Source organism: Pinus tabuliformis, chromosome 1_2, assembly GCF_031772625.1.
Source record: "Pinus tabuliformis cultivar Carrire ecotype Pingquan chromosome 1_2, CPIR1, whole genome shotgun sequence".
Classification (NCBI taxonomy): Eukaryota; Viridiplantae; Streptophyta; class Pinopsida; order Pinales; family Pinaceae; genus Pinus; species Pinus tabuliformis.
Genome location: NC_142298.1, coordinates 1,000,801,216 through 1,000,812,919, shown reverse-complemented (window position 1 = coordinate 1,000,812,919; position 11,704 = coordinate 1,000,801,216). Strand labels below are relative to the sequence as shown.

Here is an 11,704-nt window from a genome sequence, read left to right as displayed (position 1 = left end):
CTTCAACATGCTTGGATAATATACCCCCATTGATCAATCCATGAACTAAACACATATCTTTAAAGTTTGGCCATTCCTTCTGATAATTGTATTTTTTTTGGCAAATTGGTCATGGTTATTCTTTTGTTTTTTCATCATTAATAATATTTGCTAGTACTGTTGCTAATTTTGTGTTTTCTGTGTTCGTTTGATAGTAAATAGTAGTATGGCATTTGGTCTCTCCCATTGGATATCGTTCCCCTCTATTGTATTTTTAGTAGTTCACAGTACTACTTCATCCTTATGGTTCCTGTGCATATTATCGGAAAAGAAGATGGCTGCTTGTTCTACCGTGTCACAATATTTCTCTCTTGTAGCCAGTATCAGTCAGGGCATACCCTATCCGCTCTTTTTAGTTGAGGCTTTAATCATGTAAATTGTATCTTTGCAGGGAAAACCTCCTGACTGGCAAGATTTTGGTGGTATTCTAACATTGCTTGTTATAAACTCTACCATAAGTTTCATACATGAAAACAATGCTGGCAATGCTTGTTACAGGGAAAAGTGTCTATATAGAACTGCTCTATCCCACTAAGGTGTGATAGCTGCCTTAGAAACAAACAGAGAAAAGCTACTTTTGTTTTTCCTTTATGAATTATAGATAGATAAGAATATAAAGACCAACCTCTGTCTTGCGCTAATCCTTCAAGTCGATTCCTCTCTTCTTTGATAGTCCTCAGCTACCTGCTCCCTTGCACGCCCAGCTTCACAAAGTACCTGTAAGATCACAGAAGCATAGCACTATACAAAGACATGGATCTATATTCATAAACAATCTAGGATCAGATGTAAATTGACCATACAAATGTAACAAGCATCAATGATACAAAAGCATGGAAGAAAACTCAAATAGCTTTTATTGATAAACAAGAAAAGATCCAGGAGGAGTTACAACCAGTGGTTCTGACCCAGCATCAACCTCCCAGCAAAGAAGCCCCTCTTCACCTCAAACAAAGCATAGATCACCCAACAATCTGATGTTTGTCTCAAAAAACCAACAACAATTCCTTACAATATGCAAAATTCCAGCCTACGGATCTCTGGGATGAGGGATCCATATATAGATATCTGTAAGGGGGATGAGTCAGCTTGTGATTTGATTAGTGTATTCTCTCTGATAGTTCTCGCTTCCACTTGGAGATTGATGGCCTCTTACTCATCCTTGGTCGAATTCAGTGAGGCAAGTGCCATAGGAGAAGATTCTGGAAGCTTCCATTGCCTCTCCACCTCGCGGAATGACACTGCCATTTGTCATTTCTCGCCCATCGCACCCCACAGAAGGGAGTTTTGAAATGAAACGCACCCTCAAAGTGTATTTAGGTGCAATGCAACGCACTTAGCCAGTGGAGCAACTGCAATGATCCTGATTTGACCAATTTTGAGTAGTTTCTGGTGGAGAACTTCTGGGAGAAGCTGTAATCTGTTGACCTTGTTCCTTTAGGGGTTAGAACAACACTTTTAGGGACTTAGGAGCCCTTGGTTTATGGACATTTCATGCTTGGGGTTGTAGGGCCCAAAAATGTCTATAACAGTTGCCCCTAAAGTATGAGGCCGTTAACCTTTTGGTGTCGGGTGAAATGCTTTATTATGAGGATCCGAAGTTCTTTCAATGCTGGGAGGAGACCTGTAATAAGATACAATAAAATACATTATTTTCATTCTATTTTCATGATCTAGCTGAGGCGGGCATTCCCATGCTCAGTTTTATAAATTCAATTTCATGTACATAGGACAGACAATTGTCTGAGTGTAGACTGATGATTCTGGTAGAGCCATCATCCTTTTGAGTGGATGATTATCTGTGCAGGAATGATGTACATTTAATGTCTTTATTTCCTTGAATATATATCACAGCCCGGATGGATGAAACTAGATCTGGGGTCTTCAATCTCGTCCGATCTTTACTCGAAGTACACGTCGATCCATGCGAGAAATGTTCTGAAGTCGAACATGGAAAGACATCGCTTGATTACCAGTCAATGATGTAAACTGTTAACAAGCGCGAGAGGAATCACCGATAATGATAATGACCCTCAAGGTACTGCAGTACAATTTACGTGGTGTGAATAAAGGATTGGCGTCGAACACCACGCAAAATCTTTCGGTCGAAGGCCATTGATGTAAACCTATCGCAGGAAGTGAGAAACTTGCCATTGAGGCATGCAAGCTTCAAAGTACTAAATGGGGTGTTCCTAGATCAACTTCTTGGATAATGAGCTGATGTCGACAAGAAGTGATCCGTCATAGGAGGGCCTTAATGAATCCCACATCAATGACATGGAATGGAGAAAATGATTTAAATGGAGGTGAAAACGATCTGGTGATATAAGGTTCAGGGTGGCGATCATGAATGAATGGAGTATAATGTATGGTAGTGGGCGAGACACAGGTGAATTCACTGAATTACTTCTCTTGAACATATCGGCGACACTGATGTGATGGATTGGTAGCATTAACCCCAAATATGGATGGTATAGCGTGACCATGGTGATGTGACTGGTGAATGAAACAACCCAACCCGACTCGGACACGGAGTGGAAGTGTCATGTTCAAGAGCGACTTGCTACCAACAAAGTTTCTTTGAGTTTTCTTCCCATTTTTCCCCAGTCATTGCTGACCAGTACCTCTTTATTTTTGTCAAGCTTGAGGAGGATAACATATGCTTGTTCTATAATTTTTCCTTCGGGCAAACCCATCGCTATGTTTTAACGAGCCTAGCGATAGACAAGTTTGTCGCTATTAATCTTTTTAACGAGTTTAATGACAAAGATAACTCGGTCCTTTTCAATTTTAGAGAGTCTGAAAAGGAACGTAAAGGGAACTCCAAAATTCCTTTTTCATCATCTAATCCCTTAAGTCCGAAAAAGTATAAAACAATACAGAAGGGATGAATTTTCGATACTTTTAACGAGCTGAAAAAAACAAGCGCTCGATCTTTTTGTGTAATAATCCCTTAGGTCCAAAAAGATTAAAATCTAGAGGAGGGATAGCACTTCCTGTCCCTTTAACGAGCTGGAGAGGCCAAGGACTCGGCAATCTTTTCATATTTTATGAGTCAGTTGAAAAGAGCTTAAAGGAGACTCGTCTTTTGAGGAACAAGTGATAAAACGGGTAGCAGTTGATTCCAGGTAAGGTTTGGAATTTTCCAATCACAGCAGTGTCACAAGGATGGCTAGTGAAATCACTCTTTGCAGCTGTTCCTCAAAATGGGTAAAAAATCAAATGGAGGTGAATGATTGGCCAATGTAAACGTGGAGGTGACGGTGCAAACACGACCAAGGCTTTAATGGCTGAAGTACTACATTCATGATGGTTATTTACCGGGGAATAGTTCATTTTTTAATGAGCTTAAATGCGGGTTGAAACATTTGCTCATTGCTTATGTTTATTTTTTAACGAGCATGAAGTCCGCACTAAAACTGCTCGATTAATCCAGTCATATAATAAGAATGTCTCATTTAAAACGGCAATTTTTAGATTTTTGCCCCACATCCTTTCTTTATGCAAGTTAGGAAATGACCAATCCTACGAGTTTAGAGGGTTAGAGGACCTACAAATTTAAAAAATAAATAGTCGCTCTTTGCTTGCATGCCAAAAGGTTTGCATGCCCCCAGGTATAAAACAGAGTTTCAAGGTTACCCCTACTTCTTTCCGCCAAAACAGATGTTTTACCAAGAGAGGCCTACCTCTTACAGGTTACCAAAGATTGTTCTATTCACGGTGTAAACAAAACACTTCTTCGGCGATGTCTACCGAAATAGACAAAGGCGAGTGGCACAGACGCCTCCACTCACATAACTTTGACGAGGGAATCCTATTCTAGAATTACCCCCTCTTCCAATCACGGACGGGGGTACAGACTAGTCATATTCTCTCGCAGAAACCTACATTATACCCGAAGTTTTCCTGCCGAAGCAGACCAGGGTGCATGCCTCCTGGGTTTCAGTCATGTCTTTCCGAATCACTCACGCTCATCGGGTGGATGGACTGGGAATTGAGACATTTCTTGCGTGAAAAGACCATTCAGGGATGGTATATGACTATTTTCTATGTGTGATCCGGGAAATGAAAGCTGGTCTACGAGCTTGACCACTCTTCCTTCGTGCGGAAAACACATCACTCTAAAGAGTGATGAGACAATGGCTCTCATGCAATAAATATAGTCTCGTCCAAGGAGTAGATTGTAATCCAGGGGTCCTTGAACTACCATAACGTTCATTTGAATGGTTTTCCTTCTCAATGTTATGGGCACATTGGGAAGGATCCCTAACGGTCGACTGGTTCCTTTATCAAAGCCCGTCAGATTTCTCATCTCAGGAAAAAGCGATGGCGAACCAAGCGCTTTCCAAGCAGTCGAGGAAAGGATACTCACAGAAGCCCCTTCATCTATGATGGTACCAGCCATAACCATTCTATATATTTGAACAATAATTCGGAATGGTATACTAGCTGGTAAACGGGGTCTGCCTAGTTGATTCCAGTCGAAGGAGACAACTAGGTTACTTGGAGGTGGGACCGAATAGATGGCCGGGTACGACTCTGACGAACTTCCTTCCTGCGGTAAAGGAACAGGTAAATTGCCCCCATGTTCATTGGAGTCTGTGTTTACGAAAAGAATTTGGACGGTGTCATCCTTGTTCTCTTCAGTGACTATATCATATGAAGCTGGAACCTCTGAAGGCAAGACCGGGTCAACTGTCGTCTCGACCTTTTGACTTTCGTCTGGTGTTGATTCAGATGGTTTTTCTTCGATGATAGAAACTTCGGCCGACCATCTGGGCCGGTCAGCCGGGTTTTCGACTAGCGATGGACTCGGCAAGAGTTTTTTATATCCAGGAGGAAGTCGTAACGGTGAAACCGGACGATCATCCAAAACTCTTTTAGCTTCGTCTAAGAAGGGACAACGGTGGACGGCATGATCACCTTCGCACAGTTTACAAGGAAATCTATATTTTCCTTTTTGTCCAGGAGCTTCACTTTCACTAGTCGACGGTGTGTTTTCAACATGATCATCAGAGGTTGACGACACCGGGTTGTGCAAACGAGGAGACCAGTCCCTTAAAATCCGGGGGATGCAAGGACAATCTCTGTGATAGTGGTCTCCTTTGCAAATGACACATGGCGATTTAGGCCTGGTCGGTGCAGTGTGTGGATTTTCGCTAGACGACACTCGTTTGCCCCCATTCGCTTTTGGCTCCTTCTTCTTCTTCTCTTTCTTTTTCTTTTCCTTCTTCTCCTTAGGTACTTGACTTTTGGCTTTACCAGCCCTATCAAGCAAAGAGGAAGGAGGAGAGGAAGAATTAGAGGAAGTAGAAGGTTGGTGGGTAACTCTGGACTCGTCTAGTTGTTGATTCGATTGTTCAGGAATAGTGGTGTTCTGAACGACAGAGGTTGAGAAGAGCCATATAGGCAAACCAATTGTCAGTCCTGGAAGCGACAGTGTGGCCATATGGGGTGCACCAATATCTCCCCAAGAGGAGAAGGGACTAGGATTTCCTCCAAGGGGAATTCCTTGGTTGGTGGACTCCATTTTCTCAACTCAAGATCAACGCAAGAAAGGGAAATGAATATTCCGTTTAAAATAGATTTTAGACGGTTTGACACAACTTGTTTTTTCAGTTTTAAAGAGTCGAGAAAAAACAAAAGATTACTCTAGTCTACTTCGATTTTTAATGAGCCTGAAGTGACAAGTGCTCAGATGGACCTTTTCCGTTAAGGAGTCTGAAAAGGAACGAAAGGGACTGCACTGGAAGTCTAGGTAGAGGGAGTACCAAACCAATCGCAAAACTGCAGAATACTTTTTACGGTACGGCAGTCAATCTTCCCGAATGCTATGTTCAGTGCATTGCGATCGATAGGGCGGCAAACACGGCTTCCTATGGATAAAGGTTTAAGCCTATAGGGGTCTCCCAAAATATACTCGAAGGTACGTGGGAGCACAAGTCCGTGTTGGCACTTGTCATCTTACAGTGGAGGAATCACCCAACCAACAGTGAAAGCGATAGTTACCACGTTTTACGACGCCGGAACACGTCTCTATCCTAGACCTCTAGATGTTGCGTTAGGTTCCAAAGCTTTGTTAGATTCATTCAATTTATTTTATGGTTGATCTTGTTTATGAAGTTTGCCTTTTGGGTTCACCACGAGATGTAGATGTAATTCCTAAAATGCAATCTAAAGATGATAAACAAACTTTTTATCTCTTTTATGCAATGAAAATCCTAGCTACTAGGGAAAAGAAAGACAAAATCTTTTCACAAAGAGCAAAGAGCACACTGTAAATGCACTTTCCTAAATCAAGCCAAACAGACTGTCTATATGCAAATGCACATGCATGTATTTGTTTTCGACTTTCTTAGTATATGATGCTAAAAAGAAAGTTGACGCACAAATCTGAATTTCTTTTCAAGTGACAAAGATAAACAATCTTCTTTTCGAAATCAAAAATAGAGATGATTACGACACCTTACGATTTTGAAATGAATACTTGTTTTTGACACTAGAAAATTACAAATTCAGACCAAAAGCAATAGTAACAGGATAATCAACCATCAATAGCAATCAAACTCTTTCCTACGATTGAAATCGACACTTGCGACAGATTAAAATCAAAGGACAACAGTACGATTATGCTACTTTTGCAAAGGAAAACTGTAAATGACTTAACAAACACACAAAAACATCTACAGTTCTTTTGTACAAAGGAGGCGGAATAACAGCAAGGAAAAGGGGTTTCAAACAGACATATACTGATCACAGGCAGCAAAATTCAGGAATAGAACTGGAAAGAATGAATCACAGAATCCACAACTGCACAGAGCTAGTCTGATCAGCGCACCTATAACACAGAGAATCTGAAATGCAGCGCAGGTTGTCCACTCGGGAAGTGTGCTGAAATTCAGAATCTCTTAACAGTACATGTGTTGGGCCAGAGACGAGACTCTATTCGGGTTCCGGGTCACGGTTTGCAGTTCAGTTCTTGGTTTTTGGCCGAGTAAAAAGCAATCAGTAATTCAACAATCAAGGGTAGATCTAAAGAGGATCTAAGAGCTATCACGAGGGAAATCAGAGAGTTTGTGAATCAGTTGTTTAAATCATAAACAGATCCCGGAGGTCGACTGAAGCGGCATTTATCTACTATGAAAATGCAGTTCGAAAGCTACCTAGCACAGCTTCAGACTCCGTCTGTAAGTTTATGGAAAAGACAACAAAGAAGATAAACAAACAAACTAATTCGTCCCCAGCGGAGTCGCCATTTTGTTACAGGGAAAAGTGTCTATATAGAACTGCTCTATCCCAATAAGGTGTGACAGCTGCCTTAGAAACAAACAGAGAAAAGCTACTTTTGTTTTTCCTTTATGAATTATAGATAGAGAAGAATAGAAAGACCAACCTCTGTCTTGCGCTAATCCTTCAAGTCGATTCCTCTCTTCTTTGATAGTCCTCAGCTACCTGCTCCCTTGCACGCCCAGCTTCACAAAGTACCTGTAAGATCACAGAAGCATAGCACTATACAAAGACATGGATCTATGTTCATAAACAATCTAGGATCAGATGTAAATTGACCATACAAATGTAACAAGCATCAATGATACAAAAGCATGGAAGAAAACTCAAATAGCTTTTATTGATAAACAAGAAAAGATCCAGGAGGAGTTACAACTAGTGGTTCTAACCCAGCATCAACCTCCCAGCAAAGAAGCCCCTCTTCACCTCAAACAAAACATAGATCACCCAACAATCTGATGTCTGTCTCAAAAAACCAACAGCAATTCCTTACAATATGCAAAATTCCAGCCTCCGGATCTCTGGGATGAGGGATCCATATATAGATATCTGTAAGGGGGATGAGTCAGCTTGTGATTTGATTAGTGTCTTCTCTCTGATAGTTCTTGCTTCCACTTGGAGACTGATGGCCTCTTACTCATCCTTGGTCGAATTCAGTGAGGCAAGTGTCACAGGAGAAGATTCTGGAAGCTTCCATTGCCTCTCCACCTCGCGGAATGACACTGCCATTTGTCATTTCTCGCCCATCGCACCCCACAGAAGGGAGTTTTGAAATGCAACGCACCCTCACAGTGTATTTAGGTGCAATGCAACGCACTTAGCCAGTGGAGCAGCTGCAATGATCCTGATTTGACCAATTTTGAGTAGTTTCTGGTGGAGAACTTCTGGGAGAAGCTGTAATCTGTTGACCTTGTTCCTGTAGGGGTTAGAACAACACTTTTAGGGACTTAGGAGCCCTTGGTTTATGGAAATTTCATGCTTGGGGTTGTAGGGCCCAAAAATGTCTATAACAATGCTGCTGCAGCACTGATGACTCTGCTAGCTCTAAAGAGCAAGGTCTGTTCACTATCTTTCGTATGAGTGGCAGCCCCAATATTTTCAGTTTTCTATCCTTGGTTTTGTGGGGAAGCATGCAATTGGATGTTCAGAATCCTCTTAAGATCATGGGTGCTGCAGTTTTAAATTCCTTAGTCAATGACTTAAGACTTTGAACTTAACAGGTTCTCAGAGATGGACAATGGAGTGAAGAAGATGCAGCGATGCTTGTTCCTGGTGACATAATCAGCATCAAACTTAGAGATATTGTTCCTGCGGATGCGCATCTTCTTGAAGGAGATCCTTTAAAGATTGATCAGGTCTTAATCCAATCCTTTTCTTTACTTCTTATTTCTGATTACAAGTGCTGGAATTTTCGGTATGCTTTTATATGGTTTCTGGGATTAACTTCGACTGTTTTGGTACTTTTCCTGAGCCACGTTTTATGACAATATTTTTGAATGTGTGTAGTCTGCCCTCAGTGGTGAGTCATTACCAGTAACAAAGGGTCCTGGCGATGGGGTTTATTCTGGCTCTACTTGCAAACAGGGTGAACTTGAATGTGTTGTCATTGCTACTGGGGTCCATACCTTTTTTGGTAAACCAGCACATATTGTGGACAGTACAAACCAAGTTGGCCACTTCCAAAAGGTTGGTATTTATTCTGTACTTTTGATTCTTTTTTTGTCCTTTCTCTTATTTCATAAATACATAATTTTTGGTGATACTGCAGTTGTACCAAATTGGCTAGTTAGGGTCCATGGTAATATTGGATGATCCAGTACTGTTAGTTTCCTTCAAACAAGTATCAATTACTAATTGTTGTCATGAATAGATTTTCACGAAAGGATATGACAAGGATGTTGTTGTCCTGATGGCTGCAAGAGCATCCAGAATAGAGAATCAAGATGCCATTGATGCGGTAATTGTTGGGATGCTTACAGATCCTAAGGAGGCAAGTATTTTTTTTATGTCATCATATTAAATTTTAGTTGATAAGCAGGCCTATGCTTATTTTACTGATTTGTATCTTTTGTTGTGGGTTTAAATATCCATGGATGTAAAAGGTGCGGGCAGCCATTCAAGAGGTCCATTTTCTTCCTTTTAATCCAACTGACAAGAGGACAGCTCTCACTTATATTGACAATGAAGGGAAAATGCATCGAGTTAGTAAACGTGCTCCAGAGCAGGTATTGTTCTTTGGATGTTTGACCTTCTTCATTAAGGTTGGTAATGGGCTGCATTGTTTAGAAAGTGCTTCAAAACTTATTTATACACATTCTATTAAAACTGAAATGACCAAATACTTTCTGCTAGATTCTTAACCTCGCACATAATAAGCCACAAATTGACCGGCGAGTTCATACAGTTATTGACAAGTTTGCTGAATGAGGACTTCGCTCTCTTGCAGTTGCATATCAGGTTAATAATATGGCTTCTTTTGCATTATCTGTGGGTTGAATCTTCCCAGTAAGTTCTTCTTGTTGATTATGTATATCTTTATAGCTATCTCAAAATGTTTGCAAAAAGTTCCAAAGGGCAAGAAGGAGAGTCCAGGAGGACCCTGGCATTTTATTGGATTGATGCCTCTTTTTGATCCCCCATGCCATGACAGTGCTGAAACAATCACAAGGGCTCTTAATCTTGGTGTAAATGTCAAAATGATCACAGGTATGATGAGGTTATGGTGTCATCAGTTTCACTACTATTTTTGTAATGCAGCGAGCCGACATTTAACTATTTACTTGCAAATGTTCATCACGAGATCAATTGGCTATTGCCAAGGAGACATGTCGCCGACTGGACATGGGTACAAACATGTATCCATCATCCTCTTTACTAGGTCAGGACAAAGATGAATCAATTGCAGCTTTGCCAGTTGATGAACTGATAAAGAAGGCTGATGGTTTTGCTGGTGTTTTCCCTGGTGAGCAACAATTATCTTTTACTTCCGTGTTTTTTCAGATACTTTTATTTTTTCATTTCCTTAATTAATGTTTGATTCCATATCCTTCCTGATTTTGACTGGTCATTGCAGAGCATAAGTACGAGATTGTTAAACAATTGCAGGCTAAAGAAGGCAGACATAGGAATTGTTGTTGCTGATGCAACTGATGCAACAGGAAGTGCTTCTGACATAGTCCAGTCAACAAACTGGCCCCATAGCTATTTTGTTACTATGTAATATTTGCATCCACTGTGAAATGATTTACGGCTGAGAGTTCCTGCCTGCCTTGAGCGACTTATATGAATTACTGCTTTTAAGGTTTAAAGATCGATTTATATGAATTATTGGTTTTAAGATTTAAAGATATTTTTCAGTCTAGGAAATTAATTTTTCAGTCAAGATTGAACATAATGTTTATTTGTGGTTGAGCATTATTGAAAGGGCTGAATTCGATCACTTTGTATCTCCAAACCCTGTTCCTAAATGATTTTGTGCATTTCTGTTTAGCATCTTCATTCAAATAAAGCTTCTTTAAGTTCATAATCGTTCTTGTCATACCTGGACAGATGGATGCAAATGGTCGCTGCTCTGCAGCATGTAGGCCAGTCAAGAAACTGGCCCCATAGCTATTTTGTTACTATGTAATATTTGCATCCACTGTGAAATGATTTACGGCTGAGAGTACCTGCCTGCCTTGAGCGACTTATATGAATTACTTATTTGTGGTTCAGTCCATTTATTCCTTGACCTCTGCCTCCCATCCTCTCCAGACTTGGCACAATTTCCGCCAGGCCAACTTTTCCAAGTTCTGCAATTCCCTGCAGACCCAGGCAGGGACTACCACCACGGCAGTGGCTCCTTGTTTTAAAAATAAAGCAAAAATAAAACATGGTAAAAGCAAATTAATTTCAAAATTACAATTTTATAAAAATTTTATACTTTTTAATGTACACTAAATGTTATAAACATATTAAACATATTAAAATAGCTGAAATTTGTTTCTTATTCATAAATTATGAATAAACTTCCATGGATGCCAAAATTGAGAACACCCAATAAAAGAGAACACGCATGGATAGAATCAGTGTCGTGTCATTGAGGATATGGGCTCAATTCCTTTCCTCATAGGTAACATCGAAAACATGGTTTGATGCCTTTCATTATAACTACCATCCAAATATTCTTAAACATGAATGGGCTATTATGGATTGACGTATTTGGTGAGCGGAAAGTTATAATATTTCAGCAATGGTAATAAGTATCTTGGATAAAAAACAATTGTTGAGAGTTGCAAAACATTTTTATGAAACGTTATTAGACACTAAAAGTATATTAAAATCTTATAATTAAAATTTGAAATGTTTCTATAATGATTCAAAAACATTGTTTAATAGT

At 40.2% G+C, this 11,704-nt stretch overlaps 1 pseudogene; it reads left to right on the top strand.

Annotated features, from left to right (window-relative positions):
• The first annotated feature begins 313 nt into the window (after positions 1–313).
• LOC149209459 (plasma membrane ATPase 1-like) lies at positions 314–10,546 on the top strand (annotated as a pseudogene).
• Positions 10,547–11,704: the final 1,158 nt, after the last annotated feature.